Below are 18009 nucleotides of genomic sequence, written 5' to 3'. Positions count from 1 at the left end.
CTAAAAAATTTACGTATAGCAAATTATTAAACTGATGATGTCTGTAAATCTCATTTGTTGTGACCGATTGTTATAAAAGAGATGCTGACGTCTCATAGTCTGACAGGTGTTTGCTCTGAACAACACCATCCTCTGTTGTCAGAACCTAAAATAGAAATGAGTCAGTGGTTGCATCACTTACAATGGGCTTTTAAAGAAAGCTCTCTAGGGACTTAAAGGTTGGCTAGGGGGTGGGTTTTTTTTTTAATCATGATGGTAATAATATTATGTATTATGTCTGAAACTCAGGATTTAAATTCATTTCGGCTCTTGAGTTTTCTTATGTACTATTCTTGCAACACAATGAAATTGGCTAATACACATGGCACAATCAAAGTAACCAAACTGATAAGGCGAAGCAAACAGCAGAAGTTATGCTGTCCATGGAGCATAGGAAGAAATTTTTGCCTACAGTTACACTTGTCAGTCCTTAGCACAAGCCAACAAGACTGTTTTCCTGTACTCTTGCTGTACGGTCTGCAGAGCACCTCTTCAGCTGAACTTTCTCATTATACATTTAGGGCAGCTAATGGAGCTATACCAATTTCCAGCAGGTGAGGTTCTGGCATGTGACATCTTCAGACCTATAACCAATATTTCTACCTCTAATTAGATTCATATAACTGTTATGCAGCCTAGAGGTCAGGAAACTAGATAAGGGGAATTAGAGGGATATTATGTTTAAAAGTATGAAGTTTGGAAAGAGCAATGAGTTTAACTCTTAGGCTGGTACACTCTGATGTTTTGCTCTCTCTTAGTGAAACCAGGAACATTATATTCCTTTTATATTCTTAGATACACAAGTTGTTGGGGGTTTTTTTTTAGACACATATCTAAATTCTTGTTTCTTTTAATTTATTGATGTCAACACTTGCATGCACAAATCTACTTCCTAGTAAACTTTCTGAATAGCTATTTTTTTTCCTCTGAGATGAGATTTCATTGGCAGTGAGATGGTATTGGGTTCTCATCCAAGCTATTTTTAAAAAATATCTCTTGTGATTGTCATAGCAACACTGGGGGGAGGGGAGGAGGAAAGGAAGCCTAGCTGTAACTTTGGAAATACCTCGCATCCAGTTATGTATGACATCCACTTCGGATAAGAGAAATATTTCTGTAACTACAAACACAAAGAAAAATAACTTTTTCTCTTTTTATTCAACTTGTGAAAGACAGGGAAGATATTTTAAAAATGTGTTTAATTTTAGAAAAGTTTGTACAAGCTCCTTCATTTTTCATTTGCAATTTCATAATGGAGGCAAAACTGGTGCTGGGTTAACCTGAAAAAATATTCATTCTTTTGTAATGCATTAAAGTTTGAAAGGATTGTCATCTGGTATGTTGGCATGTGCTTTCTGTCTTAATTTTATTTCAGGCCAGGGTGTGGGGAATGTCTAAGTGATGGGTGGAGGGAGATGAATGGCAAGTGACTTGATTTCTCCAGGCCTGCAAGTTGCCTGACTCGACCTGGGAGCAACTCTGAGCTGCTACTTCAGGGGTAGCCAAGACACAAGATGGGTTCAGACACAATTATTTTGTCTCTGCAGACATACCTTCAGGCCAGAGAACTGGACTGGGGGAGAGCAGTTCAGGCCCCTACAGAAGGCACCTAATACACTACAGGGAGCTAGAAAAGTCACAAGGATGTTCTATGCTGCCTCTCTTAGATTAGACCCTGCTACAGCACTGCCCATATCTAGCAAAGGTACATCTGGGCCCTGAATGGCTTCTTCTATAGCCTTCCACACCTTTTCAATCAAACCAGCTTGCTCCTGTCACCACTACACAAAACCGCAGGAGAAGAATGTTCTCTCCATTCTATATGAGAGAAAGTACATGGGAGGCCTCCCTGCAATATGACAATATAAGGGAGACTACAGGACAACACTCGCCCCACCCCATAACTCTCCCTTAACTAGAAGGAAGTGTGGAATTCCAACGCTGAGGAATGTGAAAACATTCTCTGCCTCAGTTCTGAGGGTGGGACAGATGCAGGATATGAATTTAGAAAGGGAAAGCGCTGAAGCACAATCCTCTGCTTGGGCTGTGACCACCAGCACCCTCTCTGAGCACAAAAGGACTTGTATTTAGTGGAAGCACCACAGATCTGCTGAGCAGAGGCTGGCAGACCCTAGGGGACAGACAACTCAAGGGGGCTCTTTGACACAGTGGAACTTTGCTCCACAGTGCATCTCTCTGTCAGTGCAGTTGGGAGTTTGAGACGTGGCAGGACAGACCAGGATAGAAAGCAGACCCACCTCTTGGGCAGAATCACAGGCCCAAACTCCCTTTGTAGGGAGGCTCACCTGGACCCCAGGTACTGTTACTCTCCCAGACCAGGCACAGTTTTTTAAAATTGGAGTTGTATTAAACTTAATATTTAAAAAAAAAAACCCACCAAATACAGCTTGCACAAGCATCATTGCTGCTCAGTCCTTTCAGTGTGCACAACTCTGCTGCTGAACCAGAGCTAACCCCTTTGACCACCTCAGCAGACCTTCAATCCATAAAGGGATGGGGAACAAGTACATTTAACCCTGAGCTTCCCTACTACTACTGCTTGTCAAGATCTGTAGAAGTGTCTGCACAAACACTCATTGTTAAACTGCTGGATGGAGTGGGGAGAGTCCCCTGACACCTATGTTACAAATCCTACTTATTCTAGCTTTGCATAGTTGGGCTAGAGCAGGGGTGGGCAAACTATGGCCCGGGGGGCACATCTGGCCCTTCAGACATTTTAATCCGGCCCTTGAGCTCCCGCCGGCTGGGGAGTGGGGTCCAGGGCTTGCCTCGCTCCGTGCGTGCTGTAGCTCCGCACAGCTCCTGGAAGCAGTGGCATGTCCCCTCTTTGGCTCCTATGCATAGGAGTTGCCAGGGGGCTCTGCATGCTGCCCCTGTCCCAAGCGCCGCCCCCACAGCTCCCATTGGCTGAGAACCATGGCTAATGGAAGATGCAGGGGTGGTGCCTGCAGACGGGGCAGCGCGCCAAGCCACCTGGCTGCACCTGGAGGGGAGAGATGCTGCTGCTTCCGGGAGCTGCTTGAGGTAAGCACTGCCTGGAGCCTGCACCCCCGACCCCCTCCCTCATGCCAACCCCTGCCCTAGCCCTGATCCCCCTCCCACCCTCCAAACCCCTTGTTCCCAGCCCAGAGCACCCTACTGTACTCCCAACCTCATCCCCAGCCCAACCCCAGAGCCCATACCCCCAGCCAAACCCCTCACCCGCCCTTGAACCCCAACCCTTTGCCCCAGCCTGTAGCCCTCTCCTGCACCCTGAACTCATTTCTGGCCCCACCCCAAAGCCCACACCCCCTCCTGCACCCAACCCCCCAATTTCATGAGCATTCATGGCCCGCCATACAATTTCCATACCCAGATGTGGCCCTCGGGCCAAAACGTTTGCCCACCCCTGGGCTAGAGGGATAGTGTTTGGCCCACAACTCGGTGAGCCATAAGCCAATATAGTAAACTGAGGTCTTCCTGCTTTGTTGCTTGAAGTAATGACAACACAAGTGAACTAGAGAAGGAGAAATTCTGGATATCGGAGTACTTAGAGGATGGAGAAAACACCAGGTGGCCAATGAGCAGAAGAGGTTGTACCACAAAGCCAGAACAGAAAAATGAAAGCAACAGTGAATTTTACTTTAGTTATATTTAGCAATTTTGTCCACAAAACGTAAAGCTAAAGGGATAGGAATATAAGGAATGATGTGCTGATTCAGACCATTGGTGTTCTTTGTTTAAAGACTCTTAGTTTCTTTGTGTCCTCTCTTGCTTTCATATTGTACAGCATAGTAAGAAGGAAGAAGAGGTTAGCTTACCCTTTGACTCTCTCAATACCATTAATAGTAAGGATAGGGGAACTGGCTTGGATAACCTAAGAAATTATCCAGACCATTGCCAAAAAATTGATCCTGAATGTCTAGAGAATACAAAGTCTTTTTGGCTTCATTATTTTATTCTACATACCTCTCTGTATTTCCTGGATTTGGCAGGGACAGGAAGCAAAGCACAGCTGAAGCCAGAAAGTACTAGAAATCTTATGAGACTCCTGAACAGTGAAAATGTGGTACTGCTTCTAGTATAAGCAGACCATCTGTGGAGGAGAAATGTATTCCAAGAACTTCTATCCATGCTTTGCCCAGCTCCAGAGCTGCCCAGCTCAGATTTCACTAAAGAACTTACAGTGCAAACCAGCTCTGAAATTGGAATTGATGCTGTCTTCATTCAAGAGTTAAAGAAAATCATACTCTTCTTCCCTCAATCTGCCAAAAATTGTTTGTGAGAATGAAAGCAGCCTCTCATTCAAAATAAATGTTTGGAAATAAAATGAGTTCTACATCCTAATGTAGTCTTTCTGAAATTTCTAACATTGAAAGACTAATGTTCTGTAGGAGAACTATTAATGCTTGCATAAAAATATCAATATGTTTGTTTGTGGGCTGACAATATTTCATTATCCTCTCCTGCCAGCAGCCATTTATGGACCATCCCCCCCTATGAACAATGAGAAAGGATCAAAAATCTAACTTCTGATATTAAGAGGTTAAAGTAGTATGTATTTTTAATTGTAGCAGTATGTATGCTAATTCCACATGTTAATCTCTTATCAAAGTGTCCTATTTTTCTTTGATCTCACTAGTTTATTGAGAGCAGTTGTCAGACATCCTTAATCCCTTCTATTAAATTACTGTGGGCATTCCACCCTGAACTATCCTGCTTTGCCACGTTCAGCAAAATGACTTGTAGAGGATTATTTTCCCCTTGGTATGTATATGCATCCCCACTAGTATCCATGGGATTGCGTATATTTGTGTACATACATTAGTGTACATATGAACAACCCCTTAAAGTGTAAGTTTGGTTTTATTTTACAGAACACATTCACAAATCAGTGTGCTCATTCTTTACTTAGGAACTTTTCAGTTTGGCATATTAATGGCGCCTTCAGAACACGGGGAGACGTTCCTCTGTATTGTCTATTAATAATGGCAGGAGGACACGTGCTGGCAACTTTGTCAGTAATAATGGCATTTCTTTGATACCAGCAGGTTTTTGTATACAGTATTTATATGTATAATAGTATACTGTATTACATCTAAAAAAAACTTAAGAACATTAAGGTTGCAAAGTTAAGAACTGAACAGTTAGGAAATGGCATACTTGAGACTGCATGTGCAAGCTTACTTCAGCCCCGTTGTGTGCATACAACTATTGTGAAATCAAAGAAAAATAGGACACTAATATATGCTGGCTACAATGTATACATATCATTAACAATATGTATTATCCACACCCTAGATATAGATATAATATGCATTCAGCACAAATAGCATCAAGCACAAATATTATAGTAGTTATATAGCTTAAATTGGCTATGATTTTTATATAACCCTGCTCACTTATGCTAAGTATCCCATAACCCCTTGCATTTACTGAAGTAAGTTTTGGCTTGAGCAGATAGGGACACTGTCAGGATCAGGACAGATGAGTGCTTTACCATAGCGACAGAGTTATTCTCACAGGCCTGTGAGAATATCCCAAAGGAAGAGGACAAGACATATGATTGTTCTACCCTAGAGCTGACCTAGGATGTGCCTTCACACCCTTTGCTACCTGAAATGCATGTGTTCAGAACAAAGAGAAAAAGGGTACACGCTATGGTACTGGAAAAACAAGGTAGAAAGCTGATTGGTTAAATCTCATTTCAGAGGACATACACAGTACCTTGTAAACAGGTAGGGGTAAAAGAGATGGCCTTAGCGGTGTTACTTTGAGAGCACACCTTCTGCATAAGGTGAATGTAACATCACTGCAGGAGATGGGTTCCTGGAGACTGGTATCATACAGAACCTTTCCTGTACTGTATTATTATTGGATTATAGCAGTAAACCTTACTGGCCTTGGTTATTTGGTCACTTGAGTATATTTCATAACGAACCATCATGTGGTCAAGCAACTGAACTTACAGTTTATCAACAAGTATGATATAATCTCTGGTATATTCTATTTTTTTCTATAGGCCCCCTGCCTCATTCCATCAAACTGTCCCCTTTTTCCATCTCCAGTCTTGACTGACTTCCTTTACCCCATTTACCTCTCCAGCTCTCACCACTTCTTCCTCCAGTTTTGCTTCATGCACCAAGCTCTCTATTCTGGCAGCCTCCACTTTCTCTCCTTTAATTTTCTCATGTATCCCCTACACTCTAACTTCCATCCCCTCCACTGAAATGGCTCTAAGGTGACGAGTGACTTCCTGGCCATGTCTGAGGGCCTCTCATCTTTGCTCATCCTGCGGCTTTTGACATAATTAGTCCTCCTCCCTTCTGGGCCTTCTTGACTCTGTTCTCTTGGTCTTCCTCCTCCCTGTCTAACTGCTTAGCATTTCCCCCCATTTCTCAAGCAGTAATTCTAAACTGTGCAGATCTTGCCTACGTAAATGCATGTTCCTATTGCTGTTTTGTTTGTCTTCTATCGTTGCGTCAAAATGTCTGCTGCACCCACTTGTTGCATATTGTGTTGATTACATTGTTAACCCTTTAGGGCAGAGACCATATTTTGGTCTATTTGTAGTGCTTAGCCTGACCCTGGGATGGGGCCTCGAGGTGCTACCAAAGTGCAACTTGATGATGATGATAAAGGAGGACTAGTTACAGTAGTTTTTATAATGGCTTTTGTTCTGATCTTGCTTGAAGCAAACACATCGTTGATACACCACAGGTAGATATCTATCAGTAGCATGCCTTCACACGTTGCGCCACTCCCCAACCCAGCTAACACCGCCCCCCAACCCGGGGAGCCCACCCCCCCGCCTGGGGATCTCCCCCTCCCCACAGCAGCTACCTCCCCCCACAGTAGCTAACCCTGCCTGGGGAGACTCCCCCACCCCACAGAAGCTAACCCCGCCCAGGGAGCCCCCCCTCCGAGGCAGCTAACCCCACCTGGGGAGCCTGCCCCAACTCACCTTGGCTCCACCTCCTCCGCTGAGCACGCTGGCATTGCTCTAATTCTCCTCCCCTCCCAGGCTTGCGGCGCCGATTGGAGGAGATTTAGAGCGGGGGCTGTGTGCTCAGCGGAGGAGGCAGAGTGGAGGTGATCTGGGGCGGGGAGCGGTTCCCCTGTGCGCGCCCTCCCCCCGTTACTGCAGGTGGCCCTCCCCGTCCTTCCCGCCCCAGCTCACCTCCACTCCACCTCCTCGCCTGAGCGGGCTTTTAGGTGCCCCCAACCACTAGGTGCCCTAGGCAGCCACCTAGTTTGCCTAAATGGTTGCACTGGCCCTGCCTGCACATCATTTTTTAAATTCCTGTAGAAAATTCTACAGGACTCCAGCCAACTGAGCTGTACTAACTTGCAATTTATTTGTTTTAGATGGAGTGTAAATAAAATGCATTTTCTGAGCATCGGCAATGAGCTACTGTGCAGAGTGAAAATACCACAAAATAAATGGAGTGGCAATTGTGTAGTCATTTGATAGCTTTTAAGAATAAAGCCTGTCTTCTTTTTGGAACATGCTCAGCTCATTCTTCCATCAGCTGATAGTTTCCAGTACCAGTGGGGTTCTCTGTATATACTTGATCTGTTCCCAAGGTGCAATTGCAGAAAAGCAATTGCAGAAAAGCAGCTCTGAACAGGAAACACGGCTCTGTTCTTATTCTAAGGAATATGGTATCTGTAGGAGGAGGCATGCTGACCTGTATTCTTCATGACAATTTACCTCCTAACCTGCTGAGGACTGAGTGCAAGGCAGCTGGATCTTTAAAATGAATTTTACTTTATTTTGACTTACAAAAATGATTATCGGCACTGTGACGGGGGAAACAACCAGGAAGGGGTTAAGGGCTGTCTGTCTGTCATATGAACCAGCAGGGAATTTAAAGGAAGGATGTGTCCTCCATCCCTTGGCTGAGAGAAGTAAGGGAAAGAAGACTAATGCCCATTTAGAGCAGAGGAATTGCTTTGTTTTAGTGTTTCTAATGAATTTAACCAATTGTACCCTTAGGCAAGGGCCTGAAACAGGCTCAGGCATGGTGTTGGTTCCTTCTTGGGCTGGTGAGTTATGTCACCCGATAGTGGGCACCCATCTCCTAAGTTAAAATATAAAGTGCAAAAATATAACATAAAGGTGTTGTGATCCCATCTTGGTACACATAAATAGCCACTAGCTAATACAAGGATAGTAGAAATAATCCAATTCCCTCCAGTCCTCAGCCTCCTTGTATTCCCCAAAAGATTAACAGAGGGATGCATAACATACATCTCAAATTAAGTCACAACAATAGACCTTGAAATGATATGGAGTTAATTTTTGACTGAGGTGGTTGATGAGTTGTTACTGATGTAAATTATTGACATCAGTAACTGGGGAGATGATACATCTTCATTAAGTAATGTTAATTAATTACCTGTACAATGTTTGACATGAATTAATTGAATTTTGGATAATTTAGTTAAAGTATAGACTTGGGAATACCTAAAAATTTAAAAGTTTTATTAATCTAAATGAAATTCAATCCCTGAGAAATCTCCATCTAACAGGGGTTAGTGGAAACGTATCATCCTAACACTCTTTTTTTCTACACAGGCTCACTACTGAACACTGAGTCCAGTTCAGAGTTGCCTTCCTGATTTCCAATCCCACGGTGGAATTTCTCCTGCTTAACTGTAAGCCCATCTCGCTCTGTCTCTCTGACCACAGGCACTCACAACAGCTGTGTTCCACTGACCATAAACTGTCAGCTGAGGGCTCCTACCCACAGCAAACAGAATTTTCACAGTAAATAGACCGAGAATAGAGAACTTTCTGCCAGATGCACTAAAAATAACCACTAAACTCACCACATACAGAACTAAATGCAAACTCTACCTCATTGCCCAGGCTCTCCTGCAACAGGATCCTCACTTTCACACTAATATATTTGTACAAAACCAACTAAGCAAAAAACTACACCTCTCTTCTGCCAGGAAAGGAAGAGTGCGTGCAATATTATTTTTAGTTGTGGGAGGCAGATAGCTCTGTGATGGATAATGTATTATGTGAATACTCTCTATGGGCTTTGCTACCACCTACATCGGCATTGATGCGCTATGGCAGAGCACTCTCTCGGCCGCTGTAATTACTCCACCTTAACAAGAGGCGGAAGCTATATCAGCAGGAGAGCATCTCCCGCCAACACAGCACAGTGTAGACACAGCTTTAAGTCAATGTAAGTTACATCACTGGGGGGGTGTGGTGGTGGTGGGTTTTTTTTTTTCACACCCCAAAGCAATGTAACTTACATCGATTTTAAACGGTAGTGTAGACAAGCCCTAAGTGGTGTTTGCTCTAAGCCTGGATGTTCTCAGCAATCTTGGCATGTAAACACCATTACCTGCATTAGTGTAATGGAATTTCAGGCATTGGCACAATCCCTGTACCACTGAGATGGTATGAGCACCGGGAGGGAAGAGATGTCTAATGCATATAGAGTGACCGGATGTCCTGAGAATTGGGACTGTCCTGTTATTAGGGGCTTTGACTTATATAGGACCCTATTACTGCTCTCCCCCTCCCCCCGTCCTGATTTTTCACACTTGCTATCTGGTCACCCCAGGGCCGGTGCAACCACTAGGCGAACTAAGCAGCTGCCTAGGGCGCCAAGTGGTTTGGGGGCACCAAAAAGTCTGCTCAGGGGAGGCAGTGGAGTGGAGGTGCGCGGGGCGGGAGGGCGCAGGGAGGGCTGCCCGCAGCAAGTAACGGGGCAGGAGCGCGCAGGGAAACCGCTCCCCGCCCCAGCTCACCTCCGCTCTGACTTCTCCCCTGAGCATGCTTTTCCCGCTCTAATTCTCCTCCCCTCCCAGGCTTGCAGCACCAAACAGCTGATTGGCACTGTAAGCCTGGGAGGTGGGAGAAGTGGAGCAGTGCCGGCGTGCTCAGGGGAGAAGGCAGAGCAGAGGTGAGCTGGGGCGGGGGGCTGCCCGGGCAGGTGGGGTGGGGAGCTGCCACGGGGGGGGTGCCACGGGGGGGGTTCCCTGGCTCTTACCCATGGCCCCCACCCCAGCCCTGCCCCCAGTCCCCTGAAGACTGCAGCCAGGCCCAACCCTGCACTCACCAGCCTGCTCCATTCCCTTGACTCCCAGCTGCGCCACCAGTGAGTACACGGGGGGGGGGGGCGGTTCCCCTCCTCCCCCTGAGCCAGGGGAGCAGAGCAGGCTGGGGCCCCAGGCCTCCGCTGGGGGGAGCTGGCCCCAGGCCTCCATGGGGGACGGGAGGCTGGCTACTTCCTGTGGGAAGTGGAGTGACCCGGCCTCATCCTGCTCCGCTCCCCTGGCTCCCAGGCTTGTGGGGAGGGGGGAATCACCACCCCTCGCACTCACCGGCGGCGCAGCTGGGAGCCAGGGCAGCAAAGCAGGATGGGGCCAGGTCACTCCACTTCCCGCAGAAAGTGGCCAGCCCCCTCCCCCTGTCCCCCATGGAGGCCTGGGACCAGCCCCCCCCATCCCATGGAGGCCTGGAGTGGGGCCCCACACAGTCCCCCTGTGGAGGCCTGGAGCCCCCTCCTCCCTGTGGAGGCCTGGGGACCCACACAGCCCAACCACGGGGGGCGGGGGTCTGCATAGGGCACCAAAATAGCTAGGGATGGCCCTGGCTCCCTGGGTCGGACGGGGGGCGCAAGGTGGAAGTTTTGCCTAGGGCGCGAAATATCCTTGCACTGGCCCTGGGTCACCCTAAATAGATATGAAAATGAAATGAGACATTTGTTATCCATAAAATTCCACTGGAGAAAAAAAGAAGTAAACATATGAATCTACTTACAGTAATAGCATTTAACTATCCACACCTAACTCCATCAGAGCAAGTACAATACAAACTATGCAGCCTCTGCAGCTGTACGTTCATGGAGCCAGTAAGTCCAAGCAAGATATATGGGGTCAGAAGAATACAGAACCTTGCCTGATGACTAATAAACTTGACCTAAGCAGCTGCCGACTCTGCCTTGTAATCTATATATGCAGAAAATGCAAGCACTGCACTTCAAACTATTCCCAGCTGCAGCTGTTGGGTATTCATAATAAGTGTATAATTGCTAAAGCTGTGTGCTGGGTACAATGTCAGCTTTCGCATAGGGGGACGATTGTGCATTCTTCACATTGGCTGAGACACTGGACTGTCAGACTAACACTCTAAAGCAGACCTCTGTATTCTAAGAACCTCCATTACTGAGCAGCAAGTGCTGAACTATGTCATTACAGCTATTTGTAGTATCTTAGTATTGTATACCTACGAGTAACAAATAGCTGCCATTGGTTTCTGGCTGAAGTGCACTATACAAAATGCTACAAGATGATGGGGTCTAAATTAGCTGTTACCACTCAAGAAAGAGATCTTGGAATCATTGATTGGATGTTTTCAGAGAACTATCCACAATGTACAGTGGCTGTCAAAAGAAGCTAACAAAAGGCTAGGAACCATTAGGAAAGGGATAGATAATAAGACAGAAATATCATAATGTTGTGATATAAATCCATGGAATGCCCACACCTTGAATACAGCCTGCAGTTCTGGTCACCCCATCTCAAATGTTATATTAGAATTGGAAAAGGTACAGAGAAGGGCAACAAAAATGACTGAGAGCATGAAACAGCTTCCATAGGAGGAGAGATTAAAAGGACAGGGACATTTTAAGCTTGGAAAAGAGATTACTAAAAGGGTATATGATGGAGAATTATAAAATCATGACTGGTATGGAGAAAGCGAAGTGTTATTTACTCCTTCACATAACACAGGAACCAGGGGTCACCCACTGAAATTCATAGGCAGCAGGTTTAAAACAAACAAAAGGAGGTACTTATTCAACCTTGGAACTCAATGCCAGGGGATGCTGTGAAAGCCAAAACTATAACAGGGTTCAGAAAAGAATTAGATAATTTCATGGAGAATAGATCCATCAATGGCTATTAGCTAAGATCATCAGGGATGTAACCCTCGTGCTCTGGCTGTCCTTAGCCTCTGATTGCCAGAAGCTGGCAATGGATGACAGGAGTTGGATCACTTGATAATCGCCTGTTCTGTTCATTTCCTCCAAAGCACCTGGCATTGGCCACTGTCGGGAGACAGGATACTAGGTTAGATGCACCATTGGTCTGACCCAGTATGGCTGTTCTTATGTTCTTACTGTCATAGCTTTTTGTTTTCATTTCTAACTCTGATTCTGACATATTGTAAAGAAACTTAATTGAAACCTAAAATTCCTGAAAACAGTCGTGCTGCATACATACTCTATCCCTGCATAGTTGAAAGGCCATAGGGGCTGTGTATAGCTGTGGAACTGACTTGTTAAGACATTTCAATATGAGAGAGTTTTTGGTATTGATGTTGAGTATGATTAGGAAAATAATAGTTCTGTGAGGTGTTTTGTTTAGCAAATATATGAATAAGAATAATGGAGTGGTTGTGACAAAGAGGAACTAGCTGCTGGACTTTGCCAAAACACCATTCTCTGAATCAATCTAGTGGGGGGACGGTCATTTTCCATTTAGTATCATTCCATAACCTCATCTGAAAAAATGTTTTCACATGTCACTCTCCATCTTCCAGCACAGGAAAGTCCTTCACAGAAGTACCCCTTTGGATTAAAACTAGATTTTATAGAAATTTAGCCCAAGAATATCCCATCCATCTTCAGAAATAAACCAGTATTTGTTTGGGCACATTTTGTTTGAAGTCATGTCTTTAGCTGGAATATAAATATAAACTGTTAATTTAAATGGGAGTGTAAAACATTTGTCTGAATTTTGCAATCAGTTGATTGCAGTTGATTTTAATATTTCTCATGTTTAAAGGCACAGAATATCTTTCCCATGGGGATAGTTAAACAAGTATAGAATTTGAAAATCTTACTTGAAAGTGGTCTTTGTTGCCCATAAAACTATCTACAGGGTGCCTCTCCATTTCATAACAATGTGATGGAAAACATTCTAAAGAAGGCATACAGAGTAACTACTGGACAATATTGGGAGAATGATTATCATTCTTCAGATCTGAGTTTATTGGACCAATTTTATGACAGTGCTAAAAGTCTTATAGAACAAGATGAAATCTCCCTTGCTTCATTTACTTGGTAGTACAAAATAAAACTAAGGGTCCAATTCTGCATGGTGCTGGGGCACGGGTTCTTGGCATCTTCCAGGATCAGCCTCTAAAAGTATTTGTTTGAAATGAAGAAAATGGCCACTGGATTTATTTTTTATTTAAAAGACATGTTTTTCCCACAAAAATAAACCCAACCACAAAGGAGATTAGCAGGGAAGGAGCAGAATAGTATTCATAAAATGGTTTCATTAACAATGCAGTAGGAGAAAAGATTCCATTCCACATCAGAATTTGTGTACTTGTTCTGCTTGTGTGCTGCTATTCCAGTGATGCCAGGCTGGCTCAATACCAGTGAAAGAGGTGACAATTTTTGTCAGATCTTTTGAGGATTACATTTTCTGGCATGTATTTGTGCATGTGTGTGCACACAAATCTGTATATCAGCATGCATTCTAAGAACCACTTTGCAAGCACCTTTCAATAGCAGTTGATAAAATAAGGAAGTGGCCTAGTCCTGCAATGTACTTGAGCCACTCCTGGCAGATGCTGAGCAACCTCCCACTCCTATTAATGGGAGGTGAGGGCAGTTAATGTTTTTATAGGATGGTCCTCAATACTTATTTGATTGTGTAACTGGGTTGATTTACTGAGTCCTGTTTCTGAAAGCTGACAAGTATCATTCTCTTCCTTATAGTTATAGTCTAGAATTTGGCATAAGACAAATACATTTACCTTTCTCCTGACATTCAGCTGCATAAACCCTTGCACAAATCTTACAGAGGGATGGTAGTAGCTGGTAGTCTTTCCTGTGGAAGTTAATATCTGAGCAAGCCTCTTATGATAAGAGCAGAATATCACCAGCTGTGTTAGTGAAAATATAAATTACTTACTGATTTGAGCCAGCCCTTTCCTCTGTTCTTTGTTTTCTTCTTAGACATGTACACTTCCTTCATCTGTTAACCTAATGTCTCATTTCATAGTGAAACAATCCTAACAGAATGGGAGGCCAGGTTGCAGTTTATAAGAACATTAACTGGGGGGTTTAACTTGTTTTATTGCAGAAAAGATTTTGAGAATTAATGAAACCAATTTAGTACCTGACAACTATTTATACTCGTGGGGTATGAAATGGGGTATAGTGGGGTATCAAATATTTTAGAAATTACTCTTTCATACCAAACTGAACAATAACACTGGCCATCTGAACTGGATACTAAAAACATTTAGTAGAGTATTTGCAGATGTTTGAATGAGAGGGTTCGGGAGATACAAACTGAATCTAAAAGGCTAATGAGTTCAACAGCATGTTAAGCATCTAAACTTTTGTTTGATCTGCCTATTTAAAGATGCATGAGAGCAAGTGGAGCACAGATTATCTCTCCCAGTCCCTCTAATAAGAGTGTAGTATATGCACGATATGAATTTCATACATGGATCAGATACATACTAAATTAGAATGAAATCCTCTTTCAGTGACACAGTTTTCAATACTGCCACCCACAGTGTTCTTAGCCTTAATACTACTATAATCAATGTAAAAGGAATTTTGATTTTCACATTGTTGGTACTTACTGTATAAAACATTCTTTGTAAGTAACATCTTTTCCTCTAGCTATTCTTCCCCTGTATCTCACTTACATCCACTCTAACCAGACAGCCAAAGTGAACATAACCTCTATTCCATGATATTGTAGTCCAGTTTGCAAAGAACTGAGTCACCCATGAATAAAACTCTCCATTAGCTTCTTATTACGCTTGTATTCTCTACCCCACGTTAGAAAGTACTTGATGCATTTGTTTTTTCTAAATTGTACTCCTTAAAAAACATTCATCCACTGGGCTGCAGAATTATGTGGTATCATCTTGCAAATGGTACTTATGAACCACAAGATACTTTTATATGAAAGCAGTGTTTAATTTAATTCATATTTCATACCGTGTCTGCTCACAGTAGTTAAAAATGGAGTGATTTGCATAGTATCGTACTCCCATTAAATGGTGAAATACTTCATTAGAATACTAGGATGCCATTTATCAGACTTGGATGCAGCTGCTTTTTAAATAACACAATATAAAAATGCCCATTAGAACTCATTGAGATTTAGAATGGCAGAAAGCTTTTCCATTAGCTCTGAAATAGAAACTTTACAGAGTAGAGTTTAATGTATTATTTTAAATCCAACAATAAAAAGCAAACCAGCATTTCTAAATAAAAGAACTAGCCTTTAGTGCATCTGCTCACCTTGTTCTTGACTATAAAACTGTCTTTTAAGCAGAGCTGTCTGCAATCAGTTCTTTTTAAGTAATCTTCCAGTGCACCAACTAAATGATGTTGAAGATGACCTGAGCTATGACAGTCAGGCAACTTTTTAAATGAAAGAAAACTCTAGGCAGATGATGACCATTTTAATGATCATTCTGAAACTGTTACCCCAAGGTAAGAGATGATATATCCAGACATTTTTAAATTTCAAATAACTTTAACAAAAATGCTTCATTGTTCAAAAACCTACACACACAACTTCATATGTGTGCATACATAAATACACTTTATACACAGAGAAAGAGAGAGATTCACATACACGTGCTGTGCATTTGTTTTGTTTCTATTCTTATAACCTATAATACCACCCTCATCTCTGTAGTATCTGAGTGTCTTCCAGTAATGCATTAAGCAACATGACTGATACCGCTCACATGTGGTGCATCCTCTCTCCCGTGGTGCATCCTCTCTCCCAGGGCAGAATTGTGTATGCAATCTGTAATATTTTTGTTTTGGTAGAGTTTGGGGTTTTTAAGGTACACACTCCATGGGTTTATGTTAGCGACTGCACGACTGAAGGCGTGCACCTTGCACTTAGAGTGGACGGTGGTAAGGTGTGTGTGTGTGTGTGTGTGTGTGTGTGTATATATATATATATATATATATACACACACATCATATTTGAACAATCTAAAATATTTTATTAATGCATTTGAGGAAAAACATCATGGGAGAATCAAATGATTAATCTAACTTTTTTTTAATGATAATACGAGTTAATCTGTTATAGCAATACACCCATTTTGCATTTTATTTATATGGATTAATCATTATCTACTACCAAAAATAGACAGTTAGTGAATGATAATAGAAGAAATACTTTAATTCATATGTTTTTGTACATCTGAAAGTATAAATATCTGAAGTAATTTGATTTCCCATGAAACACAGCAAGTTAACTAATGGCACATAAGAAAGAAATAAAGCAAAGATATTTTGCAATACTATTATGAATTAATGTTTTCAAAAACATAAGGGGAAAACAAACAAATGTACCCATATATTTAATCTGTCCCTGGTCTGATTATCACACACAAATGTCACAATGATGTTTAAGATGGGCAGACTGCTAGTTGCAATTATTTATTTTAATGACACAATATTGCCTAGTTCTCTGAGCCCAGGACTACAAATCAGGGTTAACTCACAAGAGCTAATCTTGGCTTTCTCGTGTAGTGCCTGATCTACCCCATGGAAGCAAAAGGGAGCCTTACCATTGATTTCAATGGGTGCAGGATCGGGTCCTTATTTCTTGTATGGCCTTGGAGAAGTCGCTTAGGGTGAAATCCTGACTCCATTGAAGTCCATGCCAAAAGTCTGTGTTTTCAGTGGAGTAAGGAAGATCATAATTGAAATCCTGTCCCTATTTGTCCCCATCTAAAAAGTGTAGCTAATGATATTTACTCACCTTTAGCTGTGTTTTGAGAGCTACAGATTAAAAATTCTATATAAATATTAAGTATTGCCATTGTTCTAAAAGTACAGTGTCTTAGAATACGAAATGAAAACATCAACTGTAAATTTAAAAAGGCAATTTCTAGCATTGTTTATATTTGAGTCAAATGTCATTTAACTCCCTTACTTGCTGTAATTTTCATAGGTGTGCCTTTTTTTACAATTATTTCAATAACCAAAGAAGGATTTAAAATTCTTTAATTTGTATTTTTCTGAATACTTGGTTGCTATTATTGTGAAACTGTACATGTGTAGATAGACCTGAAAATATACTAAAAGTCTGATTCTGCTTTGACACTTAGATCACACCACTGAATGTGAATTGGGCTGGTATGGGTGAAGAGTCTGCACACAGACTGTGGGAGGGATGGGGTTAAAACATCTCCCCAAATAGCCAGTCCTCCCTGCACTCTGTTGTTAAGCATGGCTGGCTTAGCAGGTGTTCCTGTCAGGAGTGCTGATGAGCTTCTTCATCAGTAGGCAGCTGATGAGAGGGGCGTATAGATCCACTTGGGAAAAGCAGCAGGAGCGAGGGGGCTGAAGTTGAGGATGGTTGTGGTAGCAGTCTCTGTGGGACTTGGCTGAAGTAAGCTGTATCTTTATTTTGAGCTGTGGTTGAGGGAAGTTCTGTTTGTTTTATGCTTAGGTGGCAGTTTGGGACATTTATGTTTCACAATCAAATATGCTATACAGGTATTCAGATCTCACTCAGGTGTGCAGAATTCTTCCTTCAGCTAGCTTTCCCTCCAACCTGAGTTTCACAAGGGCCTTCTCTTTGTCACTTCTTCAGCAAAGATATCTATTGACTTCCGTGAATCTACAGTTTGTAAAATCCCCTAGTGTACAAGCGGGAGTGTGCAGGTATCCAGGACAAAGGGTGAGGTATGCCATGGCAGCGAGTAAAAGTGAGACATATATTTGATGGCATTGAGATAAGAATGGTGAATATGATCCTTAAATTTGTGCACCAGGGCCGCTCATGAATTTTGCATCAAAACTTTTTTTCAATGAAAAATTGAGCTTTTAAACACAATTTTTCATAAAGTTTGCTTTCTGCAGAAATTTTCAACTTTTCATTGAAAAACTGGACATCCAAAAATCTCTAGCTGGAAAAAAATGAAAC

General features: G+C 42.7%; 1 long non-coding RNA gene across 2 annotated transcripts in view; it reads left to right on the top strand.

The window, feature by feature from the left end:
- Positions 1 to 18009, top strand: part of LOC120368599 — a 67911-nt gene that overhangs the window by 8951 nt on the left and 40951 nt on the right. For both annotated transcript variants that reach the window (XR_005582684.1, XR_005582683.1), the window contains exon 2: positions 8621 to 8700. This is a non-coding gene — a long non-coding RNA (uncharacterized LOC120368599). The remainder of the gene's footprint in view (positions 1 to 8620; positions 8701 to 18009) is intronic.

This window comes from Mauremys reevesii, linkage group 7 (assembly GCF_016161935.1).
Source record: "Mauremys reevesii isolate NIE-2019 linkage group 7, ASM1616193v1, whole genome shotgun sequence".
Taxonomy (NCBI): Eukaryota; Metazoa; Chordata; order Testudines; family Geoemydidae; genus Mauremys; species Mauremys reevesii.
This window is presented reverse-complemented; position numbering and strand designations above follow the sequence as displayed.